Raw genomic sequence first — 13,711 nt, forward strand, 5'->3', positions numbered from 1 at the left:
TTCAGCTCAGGTCATGATCCCAGGGACCTGGGATCAAGCCCTTCATCGGGCTCCCTGCTCAGCAGAAAGTCTGCTTCTCCCTTTCTCTCTCCTTCTACCTCTCCCCCTGCCTTGTGCACACTTGCTCTCTCTAAGTAAAACCTTTTAAAAAAATAAATAAAAATTAAAATAAACTGTATGGCAACAATAGTTCAAAACACAGGAGAGTAAAAATGAAAGTATACTGGTATGCAGATCTTATAGTACATTTGCAGTGATAAAATGTTACTTGGAGGAAGACTCATATAAATTAAAAATGTATAACATAAACCTTAGAGCAACTCCTTATGAAAACACACACCATGCACACCTTGTTAGTCAAATACAGATAGACTAGAATCCTAAAAAAAAAATATTCCATTAACCCAAAAAGGGGAGGAAAAGAATAAAAGGGAATGAAGAAAAAAATGGGACAGAGATAAAATACAAAACAAGTAGATTTAAGTGCATTCACATCAATAATTTTGTTAAGTGTCAACAGGCTTAACACTACAATTAAAAAGCAGAAATTACCAAATCTTGTTAAAATGTCTATACTACCCAAAGGAATTTACAGATTTAATACAATCCCTATCAAAATACCAATAGCATTTTTCACAGAACTAGAACAATCCTAAAATTTGTATGGAACCAAAAAGACCTCAATAGCCAGCAATCCTGAAAAAGAAAAACAAAACTGGAGGTATCACAATTCCCAATTTCATATTATATTGTAAGACAGTAGTAATTGAAACAGTATGATACTGACATAAAAACACACATAGATCAATGGAACAGAACAGAAAACCCAGAAATAAACCCACAATTATATGGTCAATCTATGACAAAGGAGGAAAGAAGATACAACGGGAAAAAGACAGTCTCTTCAACAAATGTGTTGGGAAAAATGTACAGCTACAGGCAAACGAATGAAACTGGACCATTTCCTTTCATGATACACAAAAATAAAGTCAAAATGGTCTAAAGACCTAAATGTGAGACTAGAAACCATAAAAATCCTTGAAGACAGCACAGTCAGTAATTTCTCTGATATCAGCCATAGCAACATTTTTTTAGACATGCCTCCTGAGGTAAAGGAAATAAAAGCAAAAATAAACTACTAGGACTACATCAAAACAAAAAGCTCTGCACAGCGAAGGAAACAATCAACAGAACTAAAAGGCAACCTACAGAATGGGAGAAGATATTTACAAATGACATATCAGATAAAGGATTAGTATCTAAAATATATAAAGAACTTAAACAACTCAACACCTAAAAAATAAATAATCCAATTAAAAAATGGGCAGAAGACATGAACAGACATTTTTCCAAAGAAGACATCCAGATGGTCAACAGACACATGAAAAGATGATCAACATCACTCATCATCAGGGAAATACTAATCAAAACTACAATTAGATATCACCTCACACTTGTCAGATGGCTAAAATCAAAAATAAATAACAGGTGTTGGCCAGGATATGGAGACCAAGGAACACTCATGCACTACTGGGGGGAATGCAAACTGGTGCAGCCACTGTGGAGAACAGTACGAAGGTTCCTCAAAAGTTAGAAATAGAACTACCCTATGATCCAGTAATCACAATACTGGGTATTTACCCCAAAAAATACAAAAACACTAATTCAAAGGGATACATGAACCCCTAAGCTTATAGTAGCATTATTTACAATAGCCAGACTATGAAAGCAGCCCAAGTGTCCACTGATAGACAAATGGATAAAGAATATGAGGTATACATTTACAATAGACTATTATTCAGCCATAGAAAGGAATGAAATCTTGTCATCTGCAACAACATGGATAGAGCTAGAGAGTATAAGGCCTAAGCAAAATAAGTCAGTCAAAGACAAATCCCAGATGATCTCATGCATATGTGGAATTTAAGAAACAAAACAAATGAACAAAGGAAAAAAAAGAGAGAGAGACAAACCAAGAAACAGACTCCTAACTATAGAGAGCAAACTGAGGGTTATCAGAGGGCAGACGGGGCAATGGCCAAAATAGGTGATGGGAATTAAAGACTACACTTAGCATGATGAAAAAATTATATTAAATTTAAAAGCAGAAATTATCAGTTTAAATGTAAAAAGCAAGACCCAATTATATGCAGTCTATAAGACACATGCTTTAGAAAGACACTTATAGGATAAAAGAACAAAGAGAAAAATATAATGTGATAATACTAATCAAAAGAAAGCTACAGGGACTATATTATTAAACAAAGCAGACTTCAAACAAGGAATATTATAAGAACTAGAGACAGACGTTACATGATGATAAAAATGCCAATTAATCAGAGACAATAATCCTAAATATGTATGCACCCAATGCTTCAAAATGTTTAAATCCACAATTATACTTGTATACTACAACACTGCTCAATAATTGGTATAAGTAGACAGAAAATCCAATAAAAGAATACTTAAGACTACTATCAACCAAGTAGACCTAAATTGACCATTACAGAACACCCTACCTAATAACAACTGAATACCTACTCTTTTCAAGTATACAATCCCCAGAATAATCCAAACTGTAGCCCTTTACACAAAGTTCAACAAATTTAAAAAGACTGAAATCATACCAAACATATTATCTGGCCCTAATGGAATTAAATTGGAAACAAACAAAAAAGATATAAGCAATATCTTCAAACATCTGGTAAACACACACACAATTCTAAATAACCCACTAGTCAAGAAAGAAATGAAGGAAATTGGAAAACAGCTTGAACTAAATGAAGATGAAAATACAGCATTTCAAAATTTATAAGATTCAGGTAGCAGTGAATAAAGGGAAATTTACAGTTTTAAATAGTTGTATCAGAAAATAAGAAAGATCTCAACTATAATAATAACATAAGCCTCCATTTTAAAAAATGCGAAAACAGGGGCACCTGGTGGCTCAGTCGATTAAGCATCTGCCTTCGACTTGGGTCATGATCCCAGGGTTCTGGGATTGAGACCCACATGGGGTTGCCTGCTAGGCGGAGAGGCTCTCTCTGTCAAATAAATAAATAAAATCTTAAAAAAAGAAATGAGAAAACAAAAATCAAATCAAAACCATAATAAGGAAAGAAATAATAAAAATCAAAATCAGTGACATAAAAACACAATAGAGAATTTTTAAAAATTAATGAAATCACCCCCCCAAAAAAAAAAAATCAATGAAATTCAAAGATGGTTCTTTGAAAAAATGAAATAGGTGATTTGCCAGCAAAAATTATGAAGAGAGAAAAAAATACATAAACTACCAACAGAAAAAATTGAAAGAAGGGTTATCACTAGAAAGACAATACCCATTAGAAAGAGAATGAGAAAATATAAATAATTTTACGTCAATAAATCAATAACTTAAATGGTCACAATCCTTGGAAAGCACAAATTACCAAAGACTCAAGACTAGAAATGGAAAATTTGAATAACCCAATGTTTATTTTTAAAACTGAATTTGTAAGTATAAATCTTCCCACAAAGAAAATTCCGATCCCAGATGTCTTTATTGACAAATTCTATCAAATGTTTGAGAAATAATACTAATCCTACACTATCTCCAGGAAATAATGAAGGAAGGAACACTTCCCAACTCTTTGAGGTTGGCATTACATTGACAGCAAAATCAAAGACATTATATATAAAATCAATATCCATCATAAACACCTGTTCCATAGAATGAAAACCAGAACACTCCACCATCAATTTTTTACATATATTACAACTGCCATACCAAATCAAAATAAAGATAATGCAAGAAAATAAAATTATAACACGTTTTTCGCTTTAAATACACATATAAAAATGACAAAAGATTATCAAGGGGTTCCAGTTCTAGATAAGATGGAGGAATATGTGCCAAACTTTTACTGCCACTGAATGCAACTACAAAACATGGATATAGGGCAACCCTCTCAAGTCCCCTCCCTCCTCAGGAGCTTTGTACTATCACTTTGCTGTCACTCAATAAACCTTGCTTTGCTGCCCACCACTCACACACACACACACACACACACACAGATATAATGCATGGAACAACTATTTGAGTTTCCTTAAAAATATAGAACAGCAGGATGATCAGGAACAGACACCAGAATTCAAAGAACTGCCAAAGTATCAGAGAATTTACTATTTTACCTCTCCAGTTTTTACCTCTACCTATCCCCTGGCCTGAGATCAGCACAGTCTGACACCCAGAAGTGAGTGCTGAGATGCAGAAAGAGAGAGCCTGACTGAGCTAACCCACAACCTGCTCACGGTAGACCTGATCCTAATAAGTATAACAAAGACTTTCAGGGCTGAGCTAACAGACCTCTGGCCAGGTTGCAGACTGACCACTTGGTACTGCAACACACAGTGCAGACAGAAAGCACTGCAAAAGTTCTGAAAACTAAACTGAACTTACCATAGTCCACAAAAGGCTGGTTGAAACCTATAGCCTTGCGTACCCAGGCCAAGTGCCCACTAAATTAAAAATATCAACATTCTCCATAAGGTGTCTTTAAAACCCACAGTCTTATAACAAAAGATTCAAAATGTTCAGAAAACAATCCAATATTACTTGATACACAAAATGTCAAATCACATGAAAAAAATACAATGAATAAAGGCCAATGATAAAATGACACAGAGGTTGGAATTAAAATGATGAGCACTTTAAGGCCGCTATTATTAAATGTTCAAATGAACAATTTTGAAAACTCCGAAGACAAAATTTAAAATAGATATCTGGGGGCGCCTGGGTGGTTCAGGCAGTTAAGCAGCTGCCTTCAGCTCAGGTCACAATCCCAGGGTCCTGGGATCGAGCCCCAAGTCAGGCTCCCTGTTCCTCGGAGAGCCTGCTTCTCCCTCTCCCTCTGCCTGCTGCTCCCCCTGCTTGTGCTCTCTCTGTCAAATAAATAAATAAAATCTTTTAAAAAATAAAAAAATAAAAAAAAATAAAATAGATATCTGCAAAGAAATAGAAGATATAAAGAAGAACCAACTGGAAATTTTAGAAATAAAAATTACAAAAATCAAAACAAATAATAAACTATTCTTAGAAACAAACAATAAATGACAGGCCTAAACTGAAACAATAATTACACGAAATGTAAGTGGACTAACTATTCCAATTAAAATACAAAGATTGTCAGACTCGATTAAAAAAAAAATGACCTAACTATATTCTATCTACATGAAACTCAATTCAAATTTAATGACATATTTAAGGAAACATACCATGCAACACTAATCCAAATTAAGCAGGAGTAGCTATCCTAATATCATACAAAGCAGACTTCAAAGCAAAACAAAAAAATTACCAGATGCATCAACTATACTCAAATAAAAAAAAAAATTTAAGGTACCAGGGATAAAGAGGGACATTACATTTTTTTTTTTTAAGATTTTATTTATTTATTTGACAGAGAGAGACACAGTGAGTGAGGGAACACAAGCAGGGGGAGTGGGAGAAGGAGAAGCAGGCTTCCCACTGAGCAGGGAGCCCGATGGGGGGGCTGATCCCAGGACCTGGGACCATGACCTGAGCCGAAGGCAGACGCTTAACGACTGAGCCACCCAGGCGCCCCGGGACATTACTTATTAATAAAAGGGCCAAGGGACTGGGTGGTTCAGTAGGTTAAGCGTCTGCCTTTGGCTCAGGTCATGGTCTCAGGGTCCTAGGATCAAGCCCCGCCTCCGGCTCTCTGCTCAGCAGGGAATCTGCTTCTCCCTCTCCCTCTGTCCCTCCTCCTGTCCCTCCTCCCTCGCTCACACTCTCTCTCTCTCTCAATAAATACCTTTTAAAAAATAAAAGGGTCAATTCACCAACAACACATAATTATGAATGTGTATGCAAGTAACAATAGAACTTCAAAATACATGAAACCCCCCCCAAAAAAAACAAACAAAACACACACACACACACACACAAAAAAACCAAAAAACAAACTACCGGGGCACCAGGCTGACTGAGTTGGTAGAGCATGTGACTCTTGATCTTGGGGTTGTGAGTTTTAGTCCCATGTTGGGGGTAGAATTTACTTAAAAAACAAAACAACAACAACAACAATACACCACTACATCGTTCTCACTGAATCCTCTTAACTATCCTGCTGAAGTAGGTACTACTGTTCCCATTTTACAGATAAGCACATTCAAATTCACAAAGGATAAGTAAGTTACTGGAAGTCACTTAACTGGCTGAAGCTAAACAGCAGTGAGGGTGACATACTGGAGAGATCCATGAACTCCTCCTGCTGAGGTCTATAAAACTACTGGTTCCTCCAAAACCTAATTAAAAACAATTTGCTGGAAGTGGGGCAGCTAGCTACCTAGGGCAAGTGCCCATATTTACTACCAAAGCCATAGGTTTAATTCAGAACTCCACTATTCAGGCCTTCACACATCAAATGGGTAAGGAAAAGATCTTATAAGCTCAGAGTCCACCTCTCCTCTAAGTGTTTTAGAATTTGACTACACTGGTCTGGGACACATTAACTCACATATTCTCAAAAAAGAAGTTAAAAGTAGGGACCTAAACAGATAATTGTACATCTATATTCACAGCAGTATATTCCTTCCAGAACTTCACTCCAATAATCCTTCAGCTTTACAGGATCTGCCAGTTCATCTACCCTACCAGCTTCCCACAGTCCAACTAAGAAGCAGCTGTAATGTAGCAGTTACAAGCACGGGCTCTGGAGTTTGACTGCCTGGGTTAAAAAAGCTAACTATCAACTATATGACCCTGTGCAAGCTGCTGAAACTCTGTGCCTCAATTTCCTCATCTTTAAAATGGTAATAATAGCACTACCCCCACAGAATTACTCCAAGGATATGGGTGAAATAGGTGAAGGGGATTAAGAGGTACAAACTTCTAGTTATAAAATAAGTCACAGAGATGAAAAGTACAGCACAGGAAATACAGCCAATGACACTGTAATAATATTGCACAGTGACGGTAACTACATTTATCGTGGTGAGCACCGCGTAATATGTAGAATTGTCGAATCACTACACTGTGCACCTAAAACTAATATAACATTGTATGTCAACTGTACTTCAGTAATAAAAAGAAATTTGTTTAATGCAAAGTATTTACAATGCCAGTTACCTGGTAGGCACTGATCGGTAGCTATCATCACTGTGACCCTCTCCTGTTCCCCTTATCTTTATAACCTCTTTCCCCGTCTTGGATCCCACGTCAGTAGTTATAATTACTCAGTTCCATATATCCTCAGTAATTTCTGCCTTCATTTCATTCAGTTATATTTGCCTGGCAAAGTCAATCCTGACTAAATCAAACCCTCCTTTTACTCTGGCCCTGAATTCAAGCTGAGGAACAAAGACACAACTGGGGCTACTACTTTAGCTTTGTACTCCTAACCCCACACCTCAAGCAGCCCCTCACCACCACCCAGCAGTCTTTCTACTTTGGTCAGTTTACTATTACCTTACAGAACTGTTTCATACCTTTCTGTCTTCAAACATTTAAGACTCCATTCTTCACCCTTCAGCTGATAGAACTTCAATGGCAGAACAGAGGTAGTCAAAAAAGCTTCCATATCCTCTTCCTACCAAATCCTCCAATTGTCCTGAATTCTTTTCCCATATACCCTACCTTCTTTCCTATTAAACACACTATCGGGCGCCTGGGTGGCTCAGTTGGTTAAGCAACTGCTTTCGGCTCAGGTCATGATCCTGGAGTCCCGGGATCGAGTCCCACATCGGGCTCCCTGCTCGGCAGGGAGTCTGCTTCTCCCTCTGACCCTCCTCCCTCTCATGCTCTCTGTCTCTCATTCTCTCTCTCTCAAATAAATAAATAAAATCTTTAAAAAAAAAACAAAACAAAACACACTATCTATGTTCCTAGCTAACACCAATCCCTCTACATGTGTTCTGGATCACATACTCCTTTTCATGAACTTTCCATCTATAGCTATTCTCTTCTTCTCCTGCTTTATCAGTTTTTCCTACTCTGAAAATCAGTCCCATCAGCATATAAAGTTACTGCAATTAACAATGACCTTCCAAGAAAAGAAAATCCTCTCTGGACTCCACATCCTCCCCTAGCTACTGTTCCACTTCTCTGCACCTTCCTTACAGCAAAGTCCTTGATGAAGTTCTGTACCATGTTCTCCTCTTCAGGTCTATGCCTCTCCAACTCAGTGTCCTTCCCCACATTCCACTAAAATGTCTGTAATTGGGGTCACTAAGGTGACCATACAACTGGGTTTGCCTGGACAGTTCCAGTTTAGGCCTGTCATCTGGCATAATGATTGTGTTCCTGTCACATTCAAAGATTTCTTGGTTTGGTCAATTACTCTACCAAGGACTTACAGCTTACCAATTCCAATGGGCAATTCTCAATCTGTCAAATGCTCATGATACAAGGGATCATTTTCTCCTTGGCTTCTTGGACAAAACTCTCCCCTGATTCTTCTACCACACTGACTGCTGCACCTCACTTTCTTTTCTGGTTATTTAAACCAGGAAAAATAGAGTGTCCAGGACTCAGTCATTTGACCTCTTCTCTATATTCAACAGGCTCATTCCCTCAGTAATTTCACCCAGTCCCTTTTCATATATGCTGATAATCCTCAAATTCCTCAGTCCTCTACCTCTCCAATGAATTACAGCTCATATTTAACTGTCTATTCAACATCTCCACTTGGAGTCAAACAAGCATCTCAAAGTTAACATGCAAAAAAACAACTTTCACACCACACCATACCTCTGCAATTTGCTCTTTTTCCAGTGTTTCCCATCTCAATTGGAGCCACCCAAGTAGCTCAGTTCCATACCTTCAGATTCCTCTCTCATACCCCATATATCTTATCAGCAAATCCTGTCAGCTCTACCTTTAAGATATAGTCCAAATATAAAATTTCTCACCATTACACTGCTAACAGCCTAACGTCATCATCATTTTTTTTTATTACTGTTTAATTGGGAATTATACAATTAACCTTTACTGGGAATTTAGTATGTAAGAGGCACCATTCTATTACCATCTTTATTCTACACATGAGTCATATGAAGCTCAGAGAAGATAAGGAATATGCCCAAATTTAACAGAGCTGGTTCCATAACCAACATTCTTAGCCACTGGCTATATTGCAATTAATGGCCCCCCTGTTTTCTCTGTGGCCCAGAGGCTCCCCAGACAATTCTGAATGATCTTTTTAAACCTTACATCAAATCAGGTCACTCCCTTCCTCTCAACCCTCCAATTGTTTCTCATCATACCTAGAATAAAACCCAAAGTCTGTATGTCTTACAAGGGTTTACGTGATGTGCTTGTCCTTCTTACCTCATAGGCAAACATTCTCCTCTAAACTATCATCCTGCTACACTGGCAAACTTGCTCTTTCACAAACATACCTCATATGTTCCACTTCAGGGCCTTACACTTATGGATTCCTCTACACAGAACACCCTTCTCCCAGATACTCACATACTACTCTTCCTTCAATTAGGTTTCTACTGAAATGTCCCATCCTCAGAGAGGACTTTTTTTACTAGCAAATCCACAAAATAGAGCCTGTCACTCACCATCCATTTCCCTGCTTCATCCGTGTTCATGTCCAACATTACATTATATTTACTTGTCATTTTATTAATCTGTGTCTTAAACTAGAATGTAATCTCCATGAGGGCTGGAAGTTCTTTTCACTACTGTACTCCTAACACCTAACAGCACTTGACATAACACAGGCACTGAATATGTGTTTCGTTGAATGAATACAATGGTTTTATAACTCTAATAACTAGAATTGAGATTATTACCTAATCATTCTGAAGACAAGCAAGTTATACTTCTGCTTCCTGTTCAAAAGAAAGTTTCATATGGAGTCAAACTTTAAAAGAAAGCTATGTAACATAATACTGAATGTTGTGCCATTAAGATAAATTTTAAAAAAAAGTTTAATATCACTCAGGAATAAACAAAACTGTCTTTGTTGGCAGATAACATCACCAGCATCTAGTTTAAAAATACAAGTCACAAACAAAAAGCAGACCAAGACCTATAAATACAGAGAACAAACTGATGGTTGCCAGAGGGGAGGCAGATGAAGAGTTGGGCCAAATGGATGCGGGGGAGAGGGAGACACAGCCTCCAGTTATGGGATGAATAAGTCACGGGAATAAAAGGCAGAGCATAAGGAAAACAGCCAATGATACTGTAATAGCAATGTAACCAGACAAACAGTAGCCACACTTGTGGTGAATGTAGCATGATGTATAAACTTATCAAATCACTAAGCTGTACACCTGAAACTAATGTAACATTGTGTGTCAACTATACTAAAAAAAGAGAGAAAGAGATGAGTGCCTGGGCACTGGACTCTTGGTTTCAGCTCAGGTTGGTATCTCAGAGTCATGAGATTGAGCCCTGAGTCAAGCCCCGCACTCAGCGAGGAGTCTTGATTAAGGATTCTCTCTCCCTCTCCCTCTGCACCCCCCACTCATGCTCTCTTTCTGTAAAATAAATAAATCTTTAAAAGAGAGAGAAAGAGAAAAGTTAATCAAATGAAAAGCTGAGTTCTGTAAGACTGTCAGATCAACAAAGAACATGTTAACACAATAGCCTTCCTATACATCATGCTGAACAGCAACAATAATCAATTCAAATGCAAACTGACCTGAAAAGACATACAAAAATTAAGTTTCTAAGAATAATTTTAATAAGAAATAGTATAACTTTATTCAAGAACACAAAGAAAGAACCAAGCAAATTAAGAGAGAAACCTAACAGAAAACAAGACAAAGAATACAAACAAGCAATTCAGAGACAAAATGAATGAACCTGTAATAAATGACACTGTTCAATCTGTGACCAAGTAATCAGGGAAATCAAACAATGAAATGAAAAATGAAAAATACCGATAATATTCAGTAGTAGTGGGAATACAGGAGACACAAAGACTCACACATAACACCTGGCAAAGATGTAAATGGAACAGCATATACTGGAAGGCAATTCAGCAATATCTATTAAAATATAAAAGATGTACACCATTTATCAATTTCATATCTAGAAATGTATATTACCTCACGTGCATATTGAGATAACAGAGATACATGTAAGGATGTTCACTATAGTACAAACATAAAAACTGGTCAAAGGGAACAAAGTATGCTCTATCCATTCAATGGTTTTCCATCTCTAGTCATCAAAACAATGAGACATGTATTTGTACTAATTTAGGAGGATCTCTATGACATAGTCTCATGCAAAAGAGTATATTACAGAAAATACAATTTCAGGAGTGTTTTATAAGTGTATACAAATGCATAAACATGCATATGTTTTATGTGTGTACATTTGTATATGTGTATGCACATACAAATACACAGCAAAATATCTAGAATATGCCCCCTATAACAATGACTTTCTCTAGAGGTATGGAGGAAAACCGGGGGCCAAGGAAGGGCCTTTCATTTTTTACTCCTCATGAGTTTTTTATAAAGAGTACACATTCATCCACAGTTTAATAAATGGGCTGGAGTTAAAAGATGATGTTTTTCCTTGGGAACCACTGGAAAAGTGTTTCATCTTTTATGCTCTAGTAGTTCAGGGGTCATTTCTTATCCCACTCTACATATACAGCAAACCTCCCAAAATCATACAGCGTTCATCTAATGGTACTTCTTAGGAGTCATATGCAAAAATAAAGGAATAGTTTAAGGTTTCTGGGGTTGTTTATAATGATAGTTAGAAATGTCTCTGTGACCAAAGCCTATGGCCTAATTTTCAACCTCTAATACTTTTAACCATTACTGAAACCATATAATGCCAAAAACCACCTGGAAACTAAAAATTTGTACCCACTATTATTTGGATTATAAGACGCAAAAAAACCGTGTAACTATTTTCTTCAATAATTTGACTTATATCTACGTATGAGTATCTATATACACATAGACAATGAAAATCAAGTCACAGCATTACCATTCTATGGTCAAAGTATAATCTGAACTTTATTCCACCTAAAATATGTCACTTATTGGATATTAAATAATTTCTCTTAAAAATATTAGGAATACTGGGGTGCCTGGGTGGCTCAGTCGTTAAGCATCTGCCTTCGGCTCGGGTCGTGATCCTGGGGTCCTGGATCGAGCCCCACATCAAGCTCTCTGCTCGGCGGGAAGCCTGCTTCTCCCTCTCCCACTCCCCCTGCTTGTGTTCCCTCTCTCGCTGTCTCTCTCTCTGTCAAATAAATAAATAAAATCTTAAAATATATATATATTAGGAATACAGTAATATTTTTAAAAGAGAAAAAAATTCTCAGTAGAAAAACAGAGAATATGACCAGCAACTGAAAAAGAGAATGAAATGGTCTTTAAACACAAGACATTCAACCTCACAATTTTAAAAATGGAAATTGAAGCAAGGAGATATCATTTTACATATCAAATTAGCAAAGAGTGAGAACACCTTCAGCTGGGCAAGTTACAGGAACACAGACACTACGAAGAGTGTAAATTGGATGACCAACCAAAAATATCCTAAATACAGAGCATAGAATATAGCTCTTAGTCTCTTGTGTCAAAAGGTTTGAGAGAAAAATCTTTTGATAATTATAAAAACTAAAACACTATACAAGTGCCAAGGCAAATTTATGTAGCAAAAAGGGCATTAAAGCTAAAGCAAAGAAAAATCAAGAGTAAACATATTCCCATTAAATAGCCAGTAAACATCACAGCAGCTCAAAATACGCATAATCTGTTAAAATGGCATCATCCCTCCTACATAATCAATGTGAGATCTTTATACCAGGTCTACTTATAGATGATAATTACATACAATAGTGTCTACATGTGTGACTGTTTAGCTAGGTTTAGGTTTCACAAAGACTAAAACATTTGGAGTGAATAAGGATGTATCATAGTTATCATAAATAAAAAACTTCCTAAGAAATACCTAAAAGATAATTTTTTATTGTTATTTTAACACTTTACAATGAAAGAGTTCACAGTAATTCATACAAAATTTTCCAATGATAGATAGTTGTGAAGTTTGAGCATTTGTTAAGAATGACAGTTCAAAAATTAAAAAAAAAACAAAAAAACCCACAAGGACAATTTTTCAGAAGGTCCCTGAATTAAAAATAATGACAAACATGGGGCGCCTGGGTGGCTCAGTAATTAAGTGTCTGCCTTCAGCTCAGGTCATGATCCCGGGGTCCTGGGATCGAGCCCCGCATTGCACTCCCTGCTCAGCGGGAAGCCCGCTTCTCCCTCTCCCACTCCCCCTGCTTGTGTTCCCTCTCTCGCTGTGTCTCTGTCAAATAAATAAATAAAATCTTTAAAAAATATAAATAATGACAAACTTTAAAATTAACATCTACTTTGTTTGCCTGAAATTTCCTTTTAAATCTTCTTGAGGAGAGGGGTATGTGAAAACTACTTTCTGCGCAATTCTATAAATCTAAAACTGCCCTAAAAAAATCAGGTCTATTTTTAAAAAAGTATTAACCCATTTTTTAAAAAATCTTCTTGTGTTCCAAATAAATTATTTTCCAAACCATGTTTTGTGGCAAAATATAAAAAGACAGGATAAAGAAAAGTACTAAAATTATTGTGAGGAAGGGAAATATATTTACAAAGGATCAAGAATCAAAGCCACCAAATTTCTCAACACAAATATTGTAAGTAGAAAACAACTCAAAATAAAAAAAAAAACACG

The 13,711-nt window shown here is 36.6% G+C and overlaps 1 protein-coding gene across 3 annotated transcripts in view; it reads right to left on the reverse strand.

The window, feature by feature from the left end:
- KMT2C (lysine methyltransferase 2C) overlaps positions 1-13,711 on the reverse strand; it is a 267,212-nt gene that overhangs the window by 199,439 nt on the left and 54,062 nt on the right. The gene's annotated exons all lie outside the window — the stretch shown is intronic.

This window comes from Halichoerus grypus, chromosome 12 (genome assembly GCF_964656455.1).
Source record: "Halichoerus grypus chromosome 12, mHalGry1.hap1.1, whole genome shotgun sequence".
Lineage (NCBI taxonomy): Eukaryota > Metazoa > Chordata > Mammalia > Carnivora > Phocidae > Halichoerus > Halichoerus grypus.